Here is a 14,373-nt window from a genome sequence, read left to right on the forward strand (position 1 = left end):
GGACAGTGTCCCCTCCTCACCTTCCAGCAGCCTGTACCCCCTCTCCTGCCTGCAGCCTCTCTGTAATATATGTTATTAGAGGACAGTGTCACCTCCTCACCTTCCAGCAGCCTGTACCCCTCTCCTGCCTGCAGCCTCTGTAATATATGTTATTAGAGGACAGTGTCACCTCCTCACCTTCCAGCAGCCTGTACCCCTCTCCTGCCTGCAGCCTCTCTGTAATATATGTTATTAGAGGACAGTGTCACCCCCTCACCTTCCAGCAGCCTGTACCCCCTCTCCTGCCTGCAGCCTCTGTAATATATGTTATTAGAGGACAGTGTCACCTCCTCACCTTCCAGCAGCCTGTACCCCTCTCCTGCCTGCAGCCTCTGTAATATATGTTATTAGAGGACAGTGTCATCTCCTCACCTTCCAGCAGCCTGTACCCCCTCTCCTGCCTGCAGCCTCTCTGTAATATATGTTATTAGAGGACAGTGTCACCCCCTCACCTTCCAGCAGCCTGTACCCCCTCTCCTGCCTGCAGCCTCTGTAATATATGTTATTAGAGGACAGTGTCACCCCCTCACCTTCCAGCAGCCTGTACCCCCTCTCCTGCCTGCAGCCTCTCTGTAATATATGTTATTAGAGGACAGTGTCACCTCCTCACCTTCCAGCAGCCTGTACCCCCTCTCCTGCCTGCAGCCTCTGTAATATATGTTATTAGAGGACAGTGTCACCTCCTCACCTTCCAGCAGCCTGTACCCCCTCTCCTGCCTGCAGCCTCTGTAATATATGTTATTAGAGGACAGTGTCACCTCCTCACCTTCCAGCAGCCTGTACCCCCTCTCCTGCCTGCAGCCCCTGTAATATATGTTATTAGAGGTCAGTGTCATCTCCTCACCTTCCAGCAGCCTGTACCCCCTCTCCTGCCTGCAGCCTCTGTAATATATGTTATTAGAGGACAGTGTCATCTCCTCACCTTCCAGCAGCCTGTACCCCTCTCCTGCCTGCAGCCCCTGTAATATATGTTATTAGAGGACAGTGTCACCTCCTCACCTTCCAGCAGCCTGTACCCCCTCTCCTGCCTGCAGCCTCTGTAATATATGTTATTAGAGGACAGTGTCACCTCCTCACCTTCCAGCAGCCTGTACCCCTCTCCTGCCTGCAGCCTCTCTGTAATATATGTTATTAGAGGACAGTGTCACCTCCTCACCTTCCAGCAGCCTGTACCCCCTCTCCTGCCTGCAGCCTCTCTGTAATATATGTTATTAGAGGACAGTGTCATCTCCTCACCTTCCAGCAGCCTGTACCCCCTCTCCTGCCTGCAGCCTCTGTAATATATGTTATTAGAGGACAGTGTCACCTCCTCACCTTCCAGCAGCCTGTACCCCTCTCCTGCCTGCAGCCTCTGTAATATATGTTATTAGAGGACAGTGTCACCTCCTCACCCTCCAGCAGCCTGTACCCCCTCTCCTGCCTGCAGCCTCTGTAATATATGTTATTAGAGGACAGTGTCACCTCCTCACCTTCCAGCAGCCTGTACCCCTCTCCTGCCTGCAGCCTCTCTGTAATATATGTTATTAGAGGACAGTGTCACCCCCTCACCTTCCAGCAGCCTGTACCCCTCTCCTGCCTGCAGCCCCTGTAATATATGTTATTAGAGGACAGTGTCACCCCCTCACCTTCCAGCAGCCTGTACCCCCTCTCCTGCCTGCAGCCTCTGTAATATATGTTATTAGAGGACAGTGTCATCTCCTCACCTTCCAGCAGCCTGTACCCCCTCTCCTGCCTGCAGCCTCTGTAATATATGTTATTAGAGGACAGTGTCACCCCCTCACCTTCCAGCAGCCTGTACCCCCTCTCCTGCCTGCAGCCTCTGTAATATATGTTATTAGAGGACAGTGTCACCTCCTCACCTTCCAGCAGCCTGTACCCCCTCTCCTGCCTGCAGCCTCCCTGTAATATATGTTATTAGAGGACAGTGTCACCTCCTCACCTTCCAGCAGCCTGTACCCCTCTCCTGCCTGCAGCCTCTGTAATATATGTTATTAGAGGACAGTGTCACCTCCTCACCTTCCAGCAGCCTGTACCCCCTCTCCTGCCTGCAGCCTCTGTAATATATGTTATTAGAGGACAGTGTCACCTCCTCACCTTCCAGCAGCCTGTACCCCCTCTCCTGCCTGCAGCCTCTGTAATATATGTTATTAGAGGACAGTGTCACCCCCTCACCTTCCAGCAGCCTGTACCCCTCTCCTGCCTGCAGCCTCTCTGTAATATATGTTATTAGAGGACAGTGTCATCTCCTCACCTTCCAGCAGCCTGTACCCCTCTCCTGCCTGCAGCCTCTGTAATATATGTTATTAGAGGACAGTGTCCCCTCCTCACCTTCCAGCAGCCTGTACCCCCTCTCCTGCCTGCAGCCTCTGTAATATATGTTATTAGAGGACAGTGTCACCTCCTCACCTTCCAGCAGCCTGTACCCCTCTCCTGCCTGCAGCCTCTGTAATATATGTTATTAGAGGACAGTGTCACCTCCTCATCTTCCAGCAGCCTGTACCCCCTCTCCTGCCTGCAGCCTCTCTGTAATATATGTTATTAGAGGACAGTGTCACCTCCTCACCTTCCAGCAGCCTGTACCCCCTCTCCTGCCTGCAGCCTCTGTAATATATGTTATTAGAGGACAGTGTCACCTCCTCACCTTCCAGCAGCCTGTACCCCCTCTCCTGCCTGCAGCCTCTGTAATATATGTTATTAGAGGACAGTGTCACCTCCTCACCTTCCAGCAGCCTGTACCCCCTCTCCTGCCTGCAGCCTCTGTAATATATGTTATTAGAGGACAGTGTCACCCCCTCACCTTCCAGCAGCCTGTACCCCCTCTCCTGCCTGCAGCCTCTGTAATATATGTTATTAGAGGACAGTGTCACCTCCTCACCTTCCAGCAGCCTGTACCCCTCTCCTGCCTGCAGCCTCTGTAATATATGTTATTAGAGGACAGTGTCACCTCCTCACCTTCCAGCAGCCTGTACCCCCTCTCCTGCCTGCAGCCTCTGTAATATATGTTATTAGAGGACAGTGTCACCCCCTCACCTTCCAGCAGCCTGTACCCCTCTCCTGCCTGCAGCCTCTGTAATATATGTTATTAGAGGACAGTGTCACCCCTCACCTTCCAGCAGCCTGTACCTCCTCTCCTGCCTGCAGCCTCTGTAATATATGTTATTAGAGGACAGTGTCACCCCCTCACCTTCCAGCAGCCTGTACCCCTCTCCTGCCTGCAGCCTCTGTAATATATGTTATTAGAGGACAGTGTCACCTCCTCACCTTCCAGCAGCCTGTACCCCTCTCCTGCCTGCAGCCTCTGTAATATATGTTATTAGAGGACAGTGTCATCTCCTCACCTTCCAGCAGCCTGTACCCCCTCACCTTCCAGCAGCCTCTGTAATATATGTTATTAGAGGACAGTGTCACCCCCTCACCTTCCAGCAGCCTGTACCCCCTCTCCTGCCTGCAGCCTCTGTAATATATGTTATTAGAGGACAGTGTCACCTCCTCACCTTCCAGCAGCCTGTACCCCCTCTCCTGCCTGCAGCCTCTCTGTAATATATGTTATTAGAGGACAGTGTCACCTCCTCACCTTCCAGCAGCCTGTACCCCCTCACCTTCCAGCAGCCTCTGTAATATATGTTATTAGAGGACAGTGTCACCCCCTCACCTTCCAGCAGCCTGTACCCCCTCTCCTGCCTGCAGCCTCTGTAATATATGTTATTAGAGGACAGTGTCACCTCCTCACCTTCCAGCAGCCTGTACCCCCTCTCCTGCCTGCAGCCTCTCTGTAATATATGTTATTAGAGGACAGTGTCCCCTCCTCACCTTCCAGCAGCCTGTACCCCCTCTCCTGCCTGCAGCCTCTGTAATATATGTTATTAGAGGACAGTGTCACCCCCTCACCTTCCAGCAGCCTGTACCCCTCTCCTGCCTGCAGCCTCTGTAATATATGTTATTAGAGGACAGTGTCACCTCCTCACCTTCCAGCAGCCTGTACCCCTCTCCTGCCTGCAGCCTCTGTAATATATGTTATTAGAGGACAGTGTCACCCACTCACCTTCCAGCAGCCTGTACCCCCTCTCCTGCCTGCAGCCTCTCTGTAATATATGTTATTAGAGGACAGTGTCACCTCCTCACCTTCCAGCAGCCTGTACCCCTCTCCTGCCTGCAGCCCCTGTAATATATGTTATTAGAGGACAGTGTCACCTCCTCACCTTCCAGCAGCCTGTACCCCCTCTCCTGCCTGCAGCCTCTGTAATATATGTATTAGAGGACAGTGTCACCCCCTCACCTTCCAGCAGCCTGTACCCCCTCTCCTGCCTGCAGCCTCTGTAATATATGTTATTAGAGGACCGTGTCACCCCCTCACCTTCCAGCAGCCTGTACCCCCTCTCCTGCCTGCAGCCCCTCTGTAATATATGTTATTAGAGGACAGTGTCACCCCCTCACCTTCCAGCAGCCTGTACCCCCTCTCCTGCCTGCAGCCTCTGTAATATATGTTATTAGAGGACAGTGTCACCTCCTCACCTTCCAGCAGCCTGTACCCCCTCTCCTGCCTGCAGCCTCTCTGTAATATATGTTATTAGAGGACAGGTCACCCCCTCACCTTCCAGCAGCCTGTACCCCTCTCCTGCCTGCAGCCTCTGTAATATATGTTATTAGAGGACAGTGTCACCCCCTCACCTTCCAGCAGCCTGTACTCCCTCTCCTGCCTGCAGCCTCTGTAATATATGTTATTAGAGGACAGTGTCACCTCCTCACCTTCCAGCAGCCTGTACCCCCTCCTGCCTGCAGCCTCTCTGTAATATATGTTATTAGAGGACAGTGTCACCTCCTCACCTTCCAGCAGCCTGTACCCCTCTCCTGCCTGCAGCCTCTGTAATATATGTTAATAGAGGACAGTGTCACCTCCTCACCTTCCAGCAGTCTGTACCCCTCTCCTGCCTGCAGCCTCTGTAATATATGTTATTAGAGGACAGTGTCACCTCCTCACCTTCCAGCAGCCTGTACCCCCTCTCCTGCCTGCAGCCTCTGTAATATATGTTATTAGAGGACAGTGTCACCTCCTCACCTTCCAGCAGCCTGTACCCCCTCTCCTGCCTGCAGCCTCTGTAATATATGTTATTAGAGGACAGTGTCACCTCCTCACCTTCCAGCAGCCTGTACCCCACTCTCCTGCCTGCAGCCTCTCTGTAATATATGTTATTAGAGGACAGTGTCACCTCCTCACCTTCCAGCAGTCTGTACCCCTCTCCTGCCTGCAGCCTCTGTAATATATGTTATTAGAGGACAGTGTCACCTCCTCACCTTCCAGCAGCCTGTACCCCTCTCCTGCCTGCAGCCTCTGTAATATATGTTATTAGAGGACAGTGTCACCTCCTCACCTTCCAGCAGCCTGTACCCCTCTCCTGCCTGCAGCCTCTGTAATATATGTTATTAGAGGACAGTGTCACCCCCTCACCTTCCAGCAGCCTGTACCCCCTCTTCCTGCCTGCAGCCCTCTTTAATATATGTTATTAGAGGACAGTGTCACCTCCCTCACCTTCAGCAGCCTGTACCCCCTCTCCTGCCTGCAGCCTCTGTAATATATGTTATTAGAGGACAGTGTCACCTCCTCACCTTCCAGCAGCCTGTACCCCCTCTCCTGCCTGCAGCCTCTGTAATATATGTTATTAGAGGACAGTGTCACCTCCTCACCTTCCAGCAGCCTGTACCCCCTCTCCTGCCTGCAGCCTCTGTAATATATGTTATTAGAGGACAGTGTCAACCCCCTCACCTTCCAGCAGCCTGTACCCCCTCTCCTGCCTGCAGCCTCTGTAATATATGTTATTAGAGGACAGGGTCACCTCCTCACCTTCCAGCAGCCTGTACCCCCTCTCCTGCCTGCAGCCTCTCTGTAATATATGTTATTAGATGACAGTGTCACCCCCTCACCTTCCAGCAGCCTGTACCCCTCTCCTGCCTGCAGCCTCTGTAATATATGTTATTAGAGGACAGTGTCACCCCCTCACCTTCCAGCAGCCTGTACTCCTCTCCTGCCTGCAGCTCTGTAATATATGTATTAGAGGACCGTGTCCCCTCCTCACCTTCAGCAGCCTGTACCCCCTCTCCTGCCTGCAGCCTCTGTAATATATGTTATTAGAGGACCGTGTCCCTCCTCACCTTCCAGCAGCCTGTACCCCCTCTTCCTGCAGCAGCCTCTGGTAATATATGTTATTAGAGGACAGTGTCACCTCCTCACCTTCCAGCAGCCTGTACCCCTCTCCTGCCTGCAGCCTCTGTAATATATGTTATTAGAGGACAGTGTCACCCCCCTCACTTCAGCAGCCTGTACCCCTCTCCTGCCTGCAGCCTCTGTAATATATGTTATTAGAGGACAGTGTCACCTCCTCTCCTCACGCCTGTACCCCTCTCCTGCCTGCAGCCTCTGTAATATATGTTATTAGAGGACAGTGTCATCTCCTCACCTTCCAGCAGCCTGTACCCCCTCTCCTGCCTGCAGCCTCTGTAATATATGTTATTAGAGGACAGTGTCACCTCCTCACCTTCCAGCAGCCTGTACCCCCTCTCCTGCCTGCTGCATCTCTGTAATATATGTTATTAGAGGACAGTGTCACCCCCTCACCTTCCAGCAGCCTGTACCCTCTCTCCTGCCTGCAGCCTCTGTAATATATGTTATTAGAGGACAGTGTCACCTCCTCACCTTCCAGCAGCCTGTACCCCTCTCCTGCCTGCAGCCTCTGTAATATATGTTATTAGAGGACAGTGTCATCTCCTCACCTTCCAGCAGCCTGTACCCCCTCTCCTGCCTGCAGCCTCTGTAATATATGTTATTAGAGGACAGTGTCACCTCCTCACCTTCCAGCAGCCTGTACCCCTCTCCTGCCTGCAGCCTCTGTAATATATGTTATTAGAGGACAGTGTCACCTCCTCACCTTCCAGCAGCCTGTACCCCTCTCCTGCCTGCAGCCTCTCTGTAATATATGTTATTAGAGGACAGTGTCACCCCCTCACCTTCCAGCAGCCTGTACCCCTCTCCTGCCTGCAGCCTCTGTAATATATGTTATTAGAGGACAGTGTCCCCTCCTCACCTTCCAGCAGCCTGTACCCCCTCTCCTGCCTGCAGCCTCTCTGTAATATATGTTATTAGAGACAGTGTCACCTCCTCACCTTCCAGCAGCCTGTACCCCTCTCCTGCCTGCAGCCTCTGTAATATATGTTATTAGAGGACAGTGTCCCCTCCTCACCTTCCAGCAGCCTGTACCCCTCTCCTGCCTGCAGCCTCTGTAATATATGTTATTAGAGGACAGTGTCATCTCCTCACCTTCCAGCAGCCTGTACCCCCTCTCCTGCCTGCAGCCTCTCTGTAATATATGTTATTAGAGGACAGTGTCACCCCCTCACCTTCCAGCAGCCTGTACCCCTCTCCTGCCTGCAGCCTCTGTAATATATGTTATTAGAGGACAGTGTCATCTCCTCACCTTCCAGCAGCCTGTACCCCCTCTCCTGCCTGCAGCCTCTGTAATATATGTTATTAGAGGACAGTGTCACCTCCTCACCTTCCAGCAGCCTGTACCCCCTCTCCTGCCTGCAGCCTCTGTAATATATGTTATTAGAGGACAGTGTCCCCTCCTCACCTTCCAGCAGCCTGTACCCCCTCTCCTGCCTGCAGCCTCTCTGTAATATATGTTATTAGAGGACAGTGTCACCTCCTCACCTTCCAGCAGCCTGTACCCCTCTCCTGCCTGCAGCCTCTGTAATATATGTTATTAGAGGACAGTGTCCCCTCCTCACCTTCCAGCAGCCTGTACCCCCTCTCCTGCCTGCAGCCTCTCTGTAATATATGTTATTAGAGGACAGTGTCACCTCCTCACCTTCCAGCAGCCTGTACCCCTCTCCTGCCTGCAGCCTCTGTAATATATGTTATTAGAGGACAGTGTCCCCTCCTCACCTTCCAGCAGCCTGTACCCCCTCTCCTGCCTGCAGCCTCTCTGTAATATATGTTATTAGAGGACAGTGTCACCCCCTCACCTTCCAGGCAGCCTGTACCCTCTCCTGCCTGCAGCCTCTGTAATATATGTTATTAGAGGACAGTGTCACCTCCTCACCTTCCAGCAGCCTGTACCCCTCTCCTGCCTGCAGCCTCCTGTAATATATGTTATTAGAGGACAGTGTCATCTCCCTCACCTTCCAGCAGCCTGTACCCCCTCTCCTGCCTGCAGCCTCTCTGTAATATATGTTATTAGAGGACAGTGTCACCCCCTCACCTTCCAGCAGCCTGTACCCCCTCTCCTGCCTGCAGCCTCTGTAATATATGTTATTAGAGGACAGTGTCATCTCCTCACCTTCCAGCAGCCTGTACCCCCTCTCCTGCCTGCAGCCTCTGTAATATATGTTATTAGAGGACAGTGTCACCTCCTCACCTTCCAGCAGCCTGTACCCCTCTCCTGCCTGCAGCCTCTGTAATATATGTTATTAGAGGACAGTGTCACCTCCTCACCTTCCAGCAGCCTGTACCCCTCTCCTGCTGCAGCCCTGTAATATATGTTATTAGAGGTCAGTGTCATCTCCTCACCTTCCAGCAGCCTGTACCCCCTCTCCTGCCTGCAGCCTCTGTAATATATGTTATTAGAGGACAGTGTCATCTCCTCACCTTCCAGCAGCCTGTACCCCCTCTCCTGCCTGCAGCCCCTGTAATATATGTTATTAGAGGACAGTTGTCACCTCCTCACCTTCCAGCAGCCTGTACCCCTCTCCTGCCTGCAGCCTCTGTAAATATATGTTATTAGAGGACAGTGTCACCTCCTCACCTTCCAGCAGCCTGTACCCCTCTCCTGCCTGCAGCCTCTCTGTAATATATGTTATTAGAGGACAGTGTCACCTCCTCACCTTCCAGCAGCCTGTACCCCTCTCCTGCCTGCAGCTCTCTGTAATATATGTTATTAGAGGACAGTGTCACCTCCTCACCTTCCAGCAGCCTGTACCCTCTCCTGCCTGCAGCCTCTCTGTAATATATGTTATTAGAGACAGTGTCATCTCCTCACCTTCAGCAGCCTGTACCCCTCTCCTGCCTGCAGTCTCTCTGTAATATATGTTATTAGAGGACAGTGTCACCTCCTCACCTTCCAGCAGCCTGTACCCCCTCTCCTGCCTGCAGCCTCTGTAATATATGTTATTAGAGGACAGTGTCACCTCCTCACCTTCCAGCAGCCTGTACCCCCTCTCCTGCCTGCAGCCTCTCTGTAATATATGTTATTAGAGGACAGTGTCATCTCCTCACCTTCCAGCAGCCTGTACCCCCTCTCCTGCCTGCAGCCTCTGTAATATATGTTATTAGAGGACAGTGTCCCCTCCTCACCTTCCAGCAGCCTGTACCCCTCTCCTGCCTGCAGCCTCTCTGTAATATATGTTATTAGAGGACAGTGTCACCTCCTCACCTTCCAGCAGCCTGTACCCCCCTCCTGCCTGCAGCCTCTGTAATATATGTTATTAGAGGACAGTGTCACCTCCTCACCTTCCAGCAGCCTGTACCCCCTCTCCTGCCTGCAGCCTCTGTAATATATGTTATTAGAGGACAGTGTCACCTCCTCACCTTCCAGCAGCCTGTACCCCCCTCCTGCCTGCAGCCTCTCTGTAATATATGTTATTAGAGGACAGTGTCACCTCCTCACCTTCCAGCAGCCTGTACCCCTCTCCTGCCTGCAGCCTCTGTAATATATGTTATTAGAGGACAGTGTCACCCCCTCACCTTCCAGCAGCCTGTACCCCTCTCCTGCCTGCAGCCTCTCTGTAATATATGTTATTAGAGGACAGTGTCATCCCCTCACCTTCCAGCAGCCTGTACCCCCTCTCCTGCCTGCAGCCTCTGTAATATATGTTATTAGAGGACAGTGTCACCCCCTCACCTTCCAGCAGCCTGTACCCCCTCTCCTGCCTGCAGCCTCTGTAATATATGTTATTAGAGGACAGTGTCATCTCCTCACCTTCCAGCAGCCTGTACCCCCTCTCCTGCCTGCAGCCTCTGTAATATATGTTATTAGAGGACAGTGTCACCCCCTCACCTTCCAGCAGCCTGTACCCCCTCTCCTGCCTGCAGCCTCTGTAATATATGTTATTAGAGGACAGTGTCACCTCCTCACCTTCCAGCAGCCTGTACCCCCTCTCCTGCCTGCAGCCTCCCTGGTAATATATGTTATTAGAGGACAGTGTCACCTCCTCACCTTCCAGCAGCCTGTACCCCTCTCCTGCCTGCAGCCTCTGTAATATATGTTATTAGAGGACAGTGTCACCTCCTCACCTTCCAGCAGCCTGTACCCCCTCTCCTGCCTGCAGCCTCTGTAATATATGTTATTAGAGGACAGTGTCACCTCCTCACCTTCCAGCAGCCTGTACCCCCTCTCCTGCCTGCAGCCTCTGTAATATATGTTATTAGAGGACAGTGTCACCCCCTCACCTTCCAGCAGCCTGTACCCCTCTCCTGCCTGCAGCCTCTCTGTAATATATGTTATTAGAGGACAGTGTCATCTCCTCACCTTCCAGCAGCCTGTACCCCTCTCCTGCCTGCAGCCTCTGTAATATATGTTATTAGAGGACAGTGTCCCCTCCTCACCTTCCAGCAGCCTGTACCCCCTCTCCTGCCTGCAGCCTCTGTAATATATGTTATTAGAGGACAGTGTCACCCCCTCACCTTCCAGCAGCCTGTACCCCTCTCCTGCCTGCAGCCTCTGTAATATATGTTATTAGAGGACAGTGTCACCTCCTCACCTTCCAGCAGCCTGTACCCCCTCTCCTGCCTGCAGCCTCTGTAATATATGTTATTAGAGGACAGTGTCACCCCCTCACCTTCCAGCAGCCTGTACCCCCTCTCCTGCCTGCAGCCTCTGTAATATATGTTATTAGAGGACAGTGTCACCCCCTCACCTTCCAGCAGCCTGTACCCCCTCTCCTGCCTGCAGCCTCTGTAATATGTGTTATTAGAGGACAGTGTCTCCTCCTCACCTTCCAGCAGCCTGTACCCCCTCTCCTGCCTGCAGCCTCTCTGTAATATATGTTATTAGAGGACAGTGTCACCTCCTCACCTTCCAGCAGCCTGTACCCCCTCTCCTGCCTGCAGCCTCTGTAATATATGTTATTAGAGGACAGTGTCACCTCCTCACCTTCCAGCAGCCTGTACCCCCTCTCCTGCCTGCAGCCTCTGTAATATATGTTATTAGAGGACAGTGTCATCTCCTCACCTTCCAGCAGCCTGTACCCCTCTCCTGCCTGCAGCCTCTGTAATATATGTTATTAGAGGACAGTGTCACCCCCTCACCTTCCAGCAGCCTGTACCCCCTCTCCTGCCTGCAGCCTCTCTGTAATATATGTTATTAGAGGACAGTGTCACCTCCTCACCTTCCAGCAGCCTGTACCCCTCTCCTGCCTGCAGCCTCTGTAATATATGTTATTAGAGGACAGTGTCACCTCCTCACCTTCCAGCAGCCTGTACCCCCTCTCCTGCCTGCAGCCTCTCTGTAATATATGTTATTAGAGGACAGTGTCACCCCTCACCCTCCAGCAGCCTGTACCCCCCTCCTGCCTGCAGCCTCTGTAATATATGTTATTAGAGGACAGTGTCACCTCCTCACCTTCCAGCAGCCTGTACCCCCTCTCCTGCCTGCAGCCTCTGTAATATATGTTATTAGAGGACAGTGTCACCTCCTCACCTTCCAGCAGCCTGTACCCCCTCTCCTGCCTGCAGCCTCTCTGTAATATATGTTATTAGAGGACAGTGTCCCCTCCTCACCTTCCAGCAGCCTGTACCCCCTCTCCTGCCTGCAGCCTCTGTAATATATGTTATTAGAGGACAGTGTCACCTCCTCACCTTCCAGCAGCCTGTACCCCCTCTCCTGCCTGCAGCCTCTGTAATATATGTTATTAGAGACAGTGTCACCTCCTCACCTTCCAGCAGCCTGTACCCCCTCTCCTGCCTGCAGCCTCTGTAATATATGTTATTAGAGGACAGTGTCACCCCCTCACCTTCCAGCAGCCTGTACCCCCTCTCCTGCCTGCAGCCTCTCTGTAATATATGTTATTAGAGGACAGTGTCACCTCCTCACCTTCCAGCAGCCTGTACCCCCTCTCCTGCCTGCAGCCTCTCTGTAATATATGTTATTAGAGAACAGTGTCACCTCCTCACCTTCCAGCAGCCTGTACCCCCTCTCCTGCCTGCAGCCTCTGTAATATATGTTATTAGAGGACAGTGTCACCTCCTCACCTTCCAGCAGCCTGTACCCCCTCACCTTCCAGCAGCCTCTGTAATATATGTTATTAGAGGACAGTGTCACCTCCTCACCTTCCAGCAGCCTGTACCCCTCACCTTCCAGCAGCCTCTGTAATATATGTTATTAGAGGACAGTGTCACCTCCTCACCTTCCAGCAGCCTGTACCCCTCTCCTGCCTGCAGCCTCTCTGTAATATATGTTATTAGAGGACAGTGTCATCTCCTTACCTTCCAGCAGCCTGTACCCCCTCTCCTGCCTGCAGCCTCTGTAATATATGTTATTAGAGGACAGTGTCACCCCCTCACCTTCCAGCAGTCTGTACCCCTCTCCTGCCTGCAGCCTCTCTGTAATATATGTTATTAGAGGACAGTGTCACCCCCTCACCTTCCAGCAGTCTGTACCCCTCTCCCTGCCTGCAGCCTCTCTGTAATATATGTTATTAGAGGACAGTGTCACCCCCTCACCTTCCAGCAGCCTGTACCCCCTCTCCTGCCTGCAGCCTCTCTGTAATATATGTTATTAGAGGACAGTGTCACCTCCTCACCTTCCAGCAGCCTGTACCCCCTCTCCTGCCTGCAGCCTCTCTGTAATATATGTTATTAGAGGACAGTGTCACCCCCTCACCTTCCAGCAGCCTGTACCCCTCTCCTGCCTGCAGCCTCTGTAATATATGTTATTAGAGGACAGTGTCACCTCCTCACCTTCCAGGCAGCCTGTACCCCCTCTCCTGCCTGCAGCCTCTCTGTAATATATGTTATTAGAGGACAGTGTCCCCTCCTCACCTTCCAGCAGCCTGTACCCCCTCTCCTGCCTGCAGCCTCTGTAATATATGTTATTAGAGGACAGTGTCACCCCCTCACCTTCCAGCAGCCTGTACCCCCTCTCCTGCCTGCAGCCTCTGTAATATATGTTATTAGAGGACAGTGTCACCTCCTCACCTTCCAGCAGCCTGTACCCCCTCTCCTGCCTGCAGCCTCTGTAATATATGTTATTAGAGGACAGTGTCATCTCCTCACCTTCCAGCAGCCTGTACCCCCTCTCCTGCCTGCAGCTCTGTAATATATGTTATTAGAGGACAGTGTCACCTCCTCACCTTCCAGCAGCCTGTACCCCCTCTCCTGCCTGCAGCCTCTGTAATATATGTTATTAGAGGACAGTGTCACCTCCTCACCTTCCAGCAGCCTGTACCCCTCTCCTGCCTGCAGCCTCTGTAATATATGTTATTAGAGGACAGTGTCACCTCCTCACCTTCCAGCAGCCTGTACCCCTCTCCTGCCTGCAGCCTCTGTAATATATGTTATTAGAGGACAGTGTCACCTCCTCATCTTCCAGCAGCCTGTACCCCCTCTCCTGCCTGCAGCCTCTCTGTAATATATGTTATTAGAGGACAGTGTCACCTCCTCACCTTCCAGCAGCCTGTACCCCCTCTCCTGCCTGCAGCCTCTGTAATATATGTTATTAGAGGACAGTGTCACCTCCTCACCTTCCAGCAGCCTGTACCCCCTCTCCTGCCTGCAGCCTCTGTAATATATGTTATTAGAGGACAGTGTCACCCCCTCACCTTCCAGCAGCCTGTACCCCCTCTCCTGCCTGCAGCCTCTGTAATATATGTTATTAGAGGACAGTGTCACCTCCTCACCTTCCAGCAGCCTGTACCCCTCTCCTGCCTGCAGCCTCTGTAATATATGTTATTAGAGGACAGTGTCACCTCCTCACCTTCCAGCAGCCTGTACCCCCTCTCCTGCCTGCAGCCTCTGTAATATATGTTATTAGAGGACAGTGTCACCCCCTCACCTTCCAGCAGCCTGTACCCCTCTCCTGCCTGCAGCCTCTGTAATATATGTTATTAGAGGACAGTGTCACCCCTCACCTTCCAGCAGCCTGTACCCCCTCTCCTGCCTGCAGCCTCTGTAATATATGTTATTAGAGGACAGTGTCACCTCCTCACCTTCCAGCAGCCTGTACCTCCTCTCCTGCCTGCAGCCTCTGTAATATATGTTATTAGAGGACAGTGTCACCCCCTCACCTTCCAGCAGCCTGTACCCCCTCTCCTGCCTGCAGCCTCTGTAATATATGTTATTAGAGGACA

Source organism: Rhinoderma darwinii, unplaced genomic scaffold (assembly GCF_050947455.1).
Source record: "Rhinoderma darwinii isolate aRhiDar2 unplaced genomic scaffold, aRhiDar2.hap1 Scaffold_427, whole genome shotgun sequence".
In the NCBI taxonomy this organism is placed as follows: Eukaryota; Metazoa; Chordata; class Amphibia; order Anura; family Rhinodermatidae; genus Rhinoderma; species Rhinoderma darwinii.